The sequence below is a fragment of the Chinchilla lanigera genome, unplaced genomic scaffold (assembly GCF_000276665.1).
Source record: "Chinchilla lanigera isolate Chin_1 unplaced genomic scaffold, ChiLan1.0 scaffold00029, whole genome shotgun sequence".
Classification (NCBI taxonomy): Eukaryota; Metazoa; Chordata; class Mammalia; order Rodentia; family Chinchillidae; genus Chinchilla; species Chinchilla lanigera.
In genome coordinates this window covers 2,210,363-2,219,559 of record NW_004955430.1, presented here as the reverse complement: position 1 = coordinate 2,219,559, position 9,197 = coordinate 2,210,363, and the positions used below count along the sequence as shown (strand labels likewise).

Sequence of the window (9,197 nt, the reverse complement as noted above, 5' to 3'; positions counted from 1 at the left end):
GTGTCTCCTCTCCTCTACTATTCTTCTTCCTACTTCTCTTCCTTCGGCTTTAAGTCATCTCACACCAAACCTTTTAACCTGAGTCTGGGAGACTGGGTTTCTCCCAGGTGGCTGTCTCACGTTATTTCCCACACACTCTCTGTCAGAAAGGCTGAAGAATGCACTTTGCTACAAAACCAAAAAGGAGTCACCGTTCACTACACGACTCACCTGCAAACAGCACTGACATGGCGGCAGTTAAGGTCATCCCTGGACACTGATCACAATAGAACTGTCGGGAGTACAGGGGATGGGAAAGTGGGTATGCGGTGGAGACAGAGGGAGAGACGCAAACCAGATCTTCCCTTGGTAAGAGGCCCACAGATAATAATTCATATGGAAAAACAAAGGCACAGCCACACAAAACATATTGTTTAGGGTTGGAGAAGTAAATACAGTAGTTCAATAATCAACTAAAATATATTAAACTGATTAGACTAAGCAGCCTCTAGGGGAGGAAGTGGGGGGGAGGATAAGAATCTGTTGGGGATGCCGCAGGTGGTGGCGCATGCCTGGAGTAACAGCACTCGGGAGGCTGAGGCAGTAGGATTGTTGTGAGTTTGAGACCAGCGGGGTTACAAAGTGAGCTCAAGGCCAGCCTGAACTGCATAGGGAAACCCTGTCCCAAAAAGACAAAAAAAAAAAAAAAAATCTATTGGGGTTATATTTTGTCTCTTTTCTGGGGTGGGGGGTTGTTTTCTGTGTTGAGACAAGATCTCACTATGTTGCCCAGACTGGCCTCAAACTTGTGATCCTCCTGCCTCAGCCTCCAGAGTTGCTGGGATTACAGGCATACACCACTATGCTGGCTTCTTTAAAATTTGAATTGTGGTAAGATTTCACAATGGATTTTTGTAAGCAGGATGTGACATAATCAGATTGAGGTGTTATAAAAATTATTACCTGGCTGCAGCAATTTTTTTTTTAAGGCTCATCAGGTGATTCTTCAGGGCCCACCAGCCTGATTAGCACCCTTCTGCACCCACCTGTGTTAAACGTGTGGCCAAGGGTACTGACCCCCAAGAGCCTGATTTGACAACAGCATTTTCCTCTGTAAATGAGGTTGTGTGCCAGCGATGACCTATGCCTGGCTGCTGTACACAACCCCACCCCTCCTCTGATAAGGTAAAGCCAACCCAGCCTTTCCTTGTCCAGAGGATCACAGCTCCCTGAGTAGCCATTCCCCGAAAGTACTGGGTTCTGGGAGCCCACTAGCCAAAATCTTTCCTGCCTGTCCAGCCTAACAGCCCTGATGTCCCCTGCATTTCTCACCACCTCTCTCAGTCGCTGGTAAAGCAACTCTGGTTCCAGAAGTGGTCGCAGGACCCAGCCTGGATACTCAGCCACGCAAACTCCTAGCCACTGGGATTATCTTAGCGGGCAGGGAGAGACATAACTCATAAGAACCCACGAGACAGCATTCTGAAACCACGGGACAAAGAACTCCCTTCTACCACTGTGGCTGAAAGGATGGAGCGAAAACTCACACCAGACAGCGGCCACCGGGGCACCGTAAGAGGAGGCTGCGACCGAGAAGAAAACGGGGAGAAGAGGAGGAGGGAGGACCGGGTTCCAGGGATGCTTTGAGCTTCTTGATCCAGCAAAGCCCTGCATCTTTCTCCTAGACTCCTCTTCCCTATCACCTTTGCTTTTTGCTTTGTTTCAGCTAACTGGAGTTGGATTTGCATTACCTGCAATCAGATTAAGGCTTTAAAAGACATGATACTGAAAAATATATCTTCAGGTAGTCATATTAATCTAGACAGGGAGAGTAGGGCCAGCCTACATTCCATAGCACAGCAGGGCATGATCATTACAGTGAACTGTTGGAGGGCTTCGTCTTTGTCACTAAAATCATGTTTACAAGGGGTAAAGCTGGTAGAATTTAACTCAACCTAATTTTGTGAAGATTTCTTTAAATCCATTATAATGACAGCTTGATAGCTGGGCACAGCGGTGCACGCCTCTAATCTCAGTGCTTGGGAGGCTGCGGCGGGGGTTGCTGTGAGTTCAAGGCTAGCCTGAAGTACGTAGCAAGACTGTCTCCAAACCAAACACAACACAACACAGCTCGCCACATCTTAAAGTCTGCTTGAAACTATCAGACTTACGCTTTTTGCCCCATTTCCTACTTCAAGAAAAAATATGATCAGGGCTCTTTGCCTCTCACAACGACAGGCCCCAAGATCAGAGTGGGGGTTGTTTCAGGAATGTCCGGGAGCGGAAAAAGCTGCTTTCTCTGCAGGAGATAACCCACAGGACAAAGCAGTTCGGAAGGACAAACTCATCTGCCGTAACAGCAGACCTTCCAGCAGACCTTTCCCAGGCAAGGGAAACAAGCCATCTACCACCTCCGGCTGTTTACCAGCTGACTGAAAAGTCTGCACTCCACCAAGATCTAAAGCTCCGATGAGGCCTCAGATCCCCACAGCTGGAAACTGTCTCATCCACTCAGTGACTCAGGCTGAGGGTAATTTAGTCAGGCACAGAATGGCTGACAGTGGCAGTCTCCCTGTTTGAATGTGTCAGCGTGTCAAAAACACAGCCCAGTATCAGATAAGAACTCCAGCCAACCCCAGGCAGCCAGAGCCATGTGCCTTGAAAACAGGATGCTGGTGTTCTCACACTGGGGACAAGGCCCTGTTTTCTGGCCAACCCACTTACCTACGCCTCAGTCAACCCACTTGTAAGAATGGTGGCCTTTCCCTTGGTGGAGGTGTCCTCAGAACCCAGTGAGATAAAGATGGCATGCTAGCTTTTTAAAAATAACTGTCCTACATAATAGCGATGACACACACTTCAAAGGCTCCTGGGTAATGCCGTTTATAAATACGCCGCTTCTGTGTGAAAGGAGACTTCACAGACACAAGCTGAGCCTCATTGTGACTCTGTAAGACAGGCTCTGCATGAATTACCACCCCAGGACCTGACGTGAGCTCCCTGCCCGAGGCTGCAGGGCACTGACGGAGGCCCGTATCCTGGTCCCCTAGTCCTCGAAGCCAACTGCTCTGCCAGCGCATACTGCGGGGCTGGGGCGGGGGGTGGTGTCCTGAGGCCTTTCCAGGGTAATAAAGGAAAATTTATCTGCCTCTTTTCCCTACATCCTCTCACAAATCCCCAGTGGCGTTTCCAGAAGCTGTATATCACATGGCATCTCCAGAAATGGAATGCAGAAGCAGACAGGATAGTCCAGTTCTTCTACTAAGCCAGACATCGAAGAGACTTGCAAAAACATGTGAAGCAATGACTTTTCATTAAGTTTTTATTTGGGAAAAAGGTTCTTTTCCATAAAATACATTATTTTAACATAACAGATTATCATTTCTAGTGTATTAATACAGATCTTTATAACTTTCGAGGCCCAAACGTTTCAGGACTGCTGCATGGCATTAGGCCATGGCCAGGACCTGCCCTCAGGCCTGCTCTGGGGAGACCTGTCTCTAACTGGGGACACCAGTGTATTTTCAGTGACACAGGAGCAGATATTCCTCCTACAAGGCTTCTTTTTTTTTTTTTTTGGTTTTTCTCTGGTACCGGGAACTGAACTCACAACCTTGCGCTTGCCAAGCAGGCACTTTTGCCGCTGAGCTAAATCCCCAGCCCCTACAAGGCTTCTTAATCCTTCTGATTCTGTCAGGAAGAAAGCCTCCACTTGGTACCACTCTGTCTTCAGCACCTCTTTACATTTGCTAATCTCCTTTTTAAGGAAGAGCCCCCGCCCCCCGACTCCATTTTTCTGTAGCAGCCAGAGAAGATGGACCTACTGGAATTTGATAAGCAAAATAAAAATAACCTTACTCTCAGTCACCAAGCTTTGCCCTTGTGAGCTGGGCACCTTCCTATTCCTTCATTTTATTTATTTATTCATTTATTTTTTGTCTTCTTGAGACAGGGTCTCACTGTGTAGTTCAGGTTGGCCTTGACCTCACTTTGTAGCCCACGCTGGTCTTGAACTCGCAACGATCCTCCTGCCTCAGCCTCCCAGGTGCTGGGATTACAGGTGTGCGCCACCATGCCTGGCCCTATTCCTTCATTTTATTTATTTATTCATTTATTTTTTGTCTTCTTGAGACAGGGTCTCACTGTGTAGTTCAGGTTGGCCTTGACCTCACTTTGTAGCCCACACTGGTCTTGAACTCGCAACGATCCTCCTGCCTCAGCCTCCCAGGTGCTGGGATTACAGGTGTGCGCCACCATGCCTGGCCCTATTCCTTCATTTTAAAAAAGCTTTCTTTAAAAAATGTTTTCTCTGCCAGGTGTGGTGGTGCACGCCTGTGATTCCAGCACTTGGGAGGCTGAGGCAAGGAGAATCGTTGCGAGTTCGAGGCCAGCCTGGGCCACAAAGTGAGTTCAAGGTCAGCCTGAACTGCATAGCGAGACCCTGTTTCAAAAACTCAAAAAAAAAAAAAAAAAAAAAAGTTTTCTTCGATAGTTTTCCATTTATAGTCATGAAGTTTCTTTTCCAGACAAACTGAAGTAAAAATGTGAATCAGCTTAAAGAACAACATGGAATAAGCAGCACATGCCGTAAGTCCTGAGATACGGCCAAAGCAACAAAACCAACAGCTGCAGGCTGAGAAGTTAGGGAAGTACACCCTAGAACAATAGTCCTAACATTCTAGAATCATGAAGAAAGGCACCAACGAAGCATTCTGACTTACTGACCGGTGATGACGCACCTGAACTGTTTAAAGCTTACCGGAAACCATGTTTTCTAAACCCGTCCAATACATCCAAGAGATCTGCAGCAGCTGCTACAACATACAGCATAAAGAAACCACTTCCAAAAGTGCTCAGGAAGAGGCGGACCAAGGGCTCTCCACTCTGTCTGATGAACTTCCTGTCAGGATAGGTAGGCTTTTGTTTTTTTTTAAGGCAGGGTCTAGCTATGCAGTTCAGGCTGGCCTTGAGCTCACTTTGTAGCCCAGGCTGGCCTCGAACTCGCAACGATCCTCCTGCCTCAGCCTCCTGAGTGCTGGGTTTACAGGCATGCGCCACCATGCCCAGCTCTAGGATAGGTAGGCTTATACCTGCTGTCCAATGTGGAAGCCACAGCTACAGGTAGCTAACCGAACAGCTGACGTAGCTAGCATAACTTCTGCAAATTACGACTGAAGTAGCTGCCTGTGGCCACTGGTTGCCATACTGGGCAGGACAGGCCTAGCTCTAGCGCCTTCGCGTTGAGAGATGTTGCTATAGGTCTGCTGTGCTCCTCAGGCCTTCCTGCCTGCCATGTTTTCTTCTCTCAGTCCCAGCTCCCACAAGGGAGCAGAGGCGGAGACTCAAAGACCACACTAGGGTAAAGCAGGAGGAGCTGAGGCCCAAGTGTGCGGGAACCAGCAAGCAGCAGATAGAGGGAAGAGCAAGGAGGGAGACCTGTCAGGGCCCCAACATTCCCGATCACTGTGCAGGCCCTAGTCCACCCCAGCAGGGATCATCCTACTGCGAGAAGCTGATTAAATCAGGCCCAAAGTCACCAATGCAAATGGGAAAGAAGGCATGAAGAAGAAAACAGCAGATCTTCAAGATGGGGGAAACAGTACCACTGTTGGAAACCCAGTGGCCTAATCCCCGTCCGTTCTGACTCACTACTTTCCCCACCTCCGGTCCTGACCAGTAGCAGAGGGCCATTGGAAGGTCCGCCAAACCCACTAGCTCCTTCTGTGGAGACGGCCCCATGCCTGAGGGGATCCCTGACGCCATGTTTCTGATATGAGCTTCTTTCTTGGGGGTCAGAACACAGGACGCCAGAGGAGGGAGAGAGAAACAGAGAGAGAACAAAGCAAATGTAGCAAAAAATTTAGAAGGTAGAAGAGGAGGGACGGTGGGAGATCATCCAGGTTCCTGGTTGTGACTGTACAATAACATGGTCGGCTAATCTATTCATCAAACGACACTTCTGAGAGTAAGGAGGGCGCCATTAATGAACGTGCTGTGCCAACAGCTGTCAAAGAGATGGTGGGGTCCAACCGGGAGGTGTGGGCTCCCACGCATAAAAGCAGGAACATGTCCCTCCTCTGGTCCACAGATGACCCTTACGACCTTTCGGATAATACTCCCTTTTATTTAAGCCATTTGAGTGAGTTGTGGGATAAAGTACAGGGGTAACTGTTATGGATTAGATATAAAATGTTCCTCAAAAGTCTTGCGCTAGGAAGGGGAGGGTCACGGGGACATGTGACCTGGAAAGGTGTGCATTTTTTCATAAAGCACATTTTTCAGTTTTTATTAGCTCATGCTTGCCCTGCACAATGATTACATTCCTAAGGGAGAGCTGGTATATATACATAACACATCTTAATTTTTTTCAGCTCCTTCCCTTCTCCTCTATCTCTGGATCCCCCCTACTTCCTATTATCATATCTATCTTTTTTTTTTTGTCTTTTTTTGAGACTCACTACGCAGTTCAGGCTGGCCCTGAGCTCACTTTGTAGCCCGGGCTGGTCTCAAACTTGCAATGATCCTCCTGCCTCAGCCTCCTGAGAGCTGGGATTACACGCGTGCACCACCACACGTGGCTTATTATATCTATCTTTTATTTTGCTCTTTATATTTTGGGTTTCTACATAAGAGAAACCATGTATCTAAGCTTGCGTGTCTAACTTACTTAACATTATGATCTCAAGGTGCATCCATTTTTCCGCAAATAACTCAAGCTTAGTATTTATGGCAGAGTAGAAGCCTGCTGTGCATAAATACATTTCCTTTATCTGTTCATCTGCTGATGGACATACAGGCCACAGAAAAAGTATTCAGGTCTCCGGATCCTCCCTTCTCTCTCAGCTTCCTGGCTGCCATGGGGTGAGCGTCTGTCCTCTGCTATACACTTTCACCACACTGTTTCTGCCTTGGAGCCGGTCAACCACGCATGGACTGCACCTACTGGAAATGTGAGCCAGATAAAGCCTCTCCTCCAAGCTGTGGGCGTGGAGTACTCTGCTCCAGCGATGGCCAAGTGACTTACAGAGCATATAAACCTAGTGTGAACATTGCCCAGTCCAGACTCCAGGCAGGCCTCAGGCCTCTAGACAGCTTTGGAGATAAAGCCAGAACATGTTCCTAATCTGAACCTTCGCCATAACATTACACTGCCTGTCCTGCTTCTGAACTCACAAGAGGAAAGAACGAAACTTCCTGCAAGTTTTACTCCTCTGAGGTAACAAGGGTTTTGAAACCTCTTCAGTCCTCAGAAGACTTGCTTGTCTCTCATGAAAAAGGGCTCTGGTGCAGAATTCTGACTGGACCAAAGACTGTTTCCAAACACAGAGGCGAGCACCCAGCTCCAAATGGCCTTGGAATCTCTGGTTGATGTCGAGATTTCTCAGGCAAAGAGGGCACTGTTGTTTGGAGGCTGTTATGAGAGACGGTGGGTCTGGGAAAGGGAAGAAGACTTTTTTTAACTTCTTCACTTTAAAATAATTTCAGGCTTGGAAAAAACTGAAGGTAAAATAAAGACGCGAAGCCCCTTTACCTTGAATACTGTGGTGCGTATTTTCTAAAGATGAGGTCATCCTCTTAACATAAAAATACAATGGTTAGGATCAGGAAATTAACATTGATACAATGCCATTAATGTGATTCATGACTATGGCTAAATTGCATCAATTATCCCACTAACATCTTTTATAGTAAAGGGGAAAAAAAATTCCTGGTGCACGATTCAATCCAGGATTTGCACACTGCTTTAGCTGTCCTATCTCCTTAACATCCTTACACCTGATGCAAGTCTTCCGTCCTTCTCTTTCATGGCCCCTATACTTACTTTTCTTTTTTTGAGACAGGGTCTTGCTGTATAGTTCGGGCTGGCTTTGAATTCGCCACGTAGCCCAGGCTGACCTCGAATTTGCAGCAATTTCCTGCTTACAGGTGTGAGCCACCACGCCTGGCTCTCTATTTTAAAAAATAGTATGGGCCCAGTTACTTTGTAGACTGTCTGTTAATGTGAAAAAGACTCACTTTCAGTTCATCTTTTTGTTGCTGTTACAAAGGTACAAGCCACCAGAATGAATCACTTACAAAACAATGTTTGACTAGCTCAAGGTCCAAAGCACCACACACAAAGCAGGAAACCCCCAGCCTTTGTGACCGCCCCCCCCAGCACAGAGGTCGTTCCAGTAAGAACCAGAGGAGAAACCTGAGATACACAACCACCATGTGCACACACGTGAGCACACGCACAGCTAGCAGGCTTGACAGAACCCAATGCTTCTTCGGCCGTGGCCACACACGTACTTAAAGTGAGCTGAGCGAGAGGAAGAAGCATTGCTGTGGCCACGGCTGTACCTGCAACCACAAGTGAGCCATTTCCACATTTACGCCGAGAGGATTAACGTATTTCTTCTAATTTAAGACTCACTTTTATCTCCCCTAAAACTCACAGCCACTAGATTTCAGATGGATTATACAACTGATGTGCACATTTCAACCACCAGCCAAGCTGTTGCGAAATCCAAAGTCCACTTTATAATTAGCACAAGTTTTAGAGTCAGGGCAACATGCCGAGTTCAGGCCCCAGCTTGGAAAGCTCTGCGGATCACCTGGGGCAGCCTCCCTAAGAGGCAGGCATCCACCCCCGAGCAGCCCAGGCAAGTGGGCTGCGTCACTTCCGCTGCCTTTGGATGCTCTCCCACCAAACCATGGCCAGCTGGAATGGCAAAGAAAAATGGGCATCAGAGTGCAAAAGGGCCAAAGTCCACTGCTGTAACTTTACATACATGACTGGAAGGGTAGCTAAAAAGGTCAGAAACAGTTGCTTCTTGAGAAGAACTGGGGGTGGCAAGGAGTGAGGAACAGGATTTTCATCTCTCATTATAACTTCACCAGGGCTTTTACAAAATTACTTGCAGCCAGGTGTGGTGGCACATGCCTGTAATCCCAGCACTTGGGAGGCTGAAGCAGGAGGATCGCTCTGAGTTCGAGACCAGCCTGGGCTACAAAGTGAGTTTAAGGCCAGCCTAAACTACATAATGAGACCCTGTCTCAAAAAGACAGAAAAAAAATACTTGCAAATATTATTTCAACAAAAATAAAAGCTTAAGGCTATGGTAGAAGAGACCGACCACAAAGCTTTTGCATTTCCCAGAGGGTCAAGACTGAAGGGGCTTCATAATATATTCAACAGGTGGTTGGATGAAAATCTAAATCCCACAGCTACAGAA

At 47.4% G+C, this 9,197-nt stretch overlaps 1 long non-coding RNA gene across 1 annotated transcript; it reads left to right on the top strand.

Moving 5' to 3' along the window:
- The first annotated feature begins 4,441 nt into the window (after positions 1 to 4,441).
- LOC102013742 lies at positions 4,442 to 7,509 on the top strand. Its single transcript, XR_261410.1, has 2 exons — positions 4,442 to 4,891; positions 6,776 to 7,509. It is a non-coding gene; the product is annotated as an uncharacterized LOC102013742 (long non-coding RNA).
- The last annotated feature ends 1,688 nt before the right edge of the window (positions 7,510 to 9,197 follow it).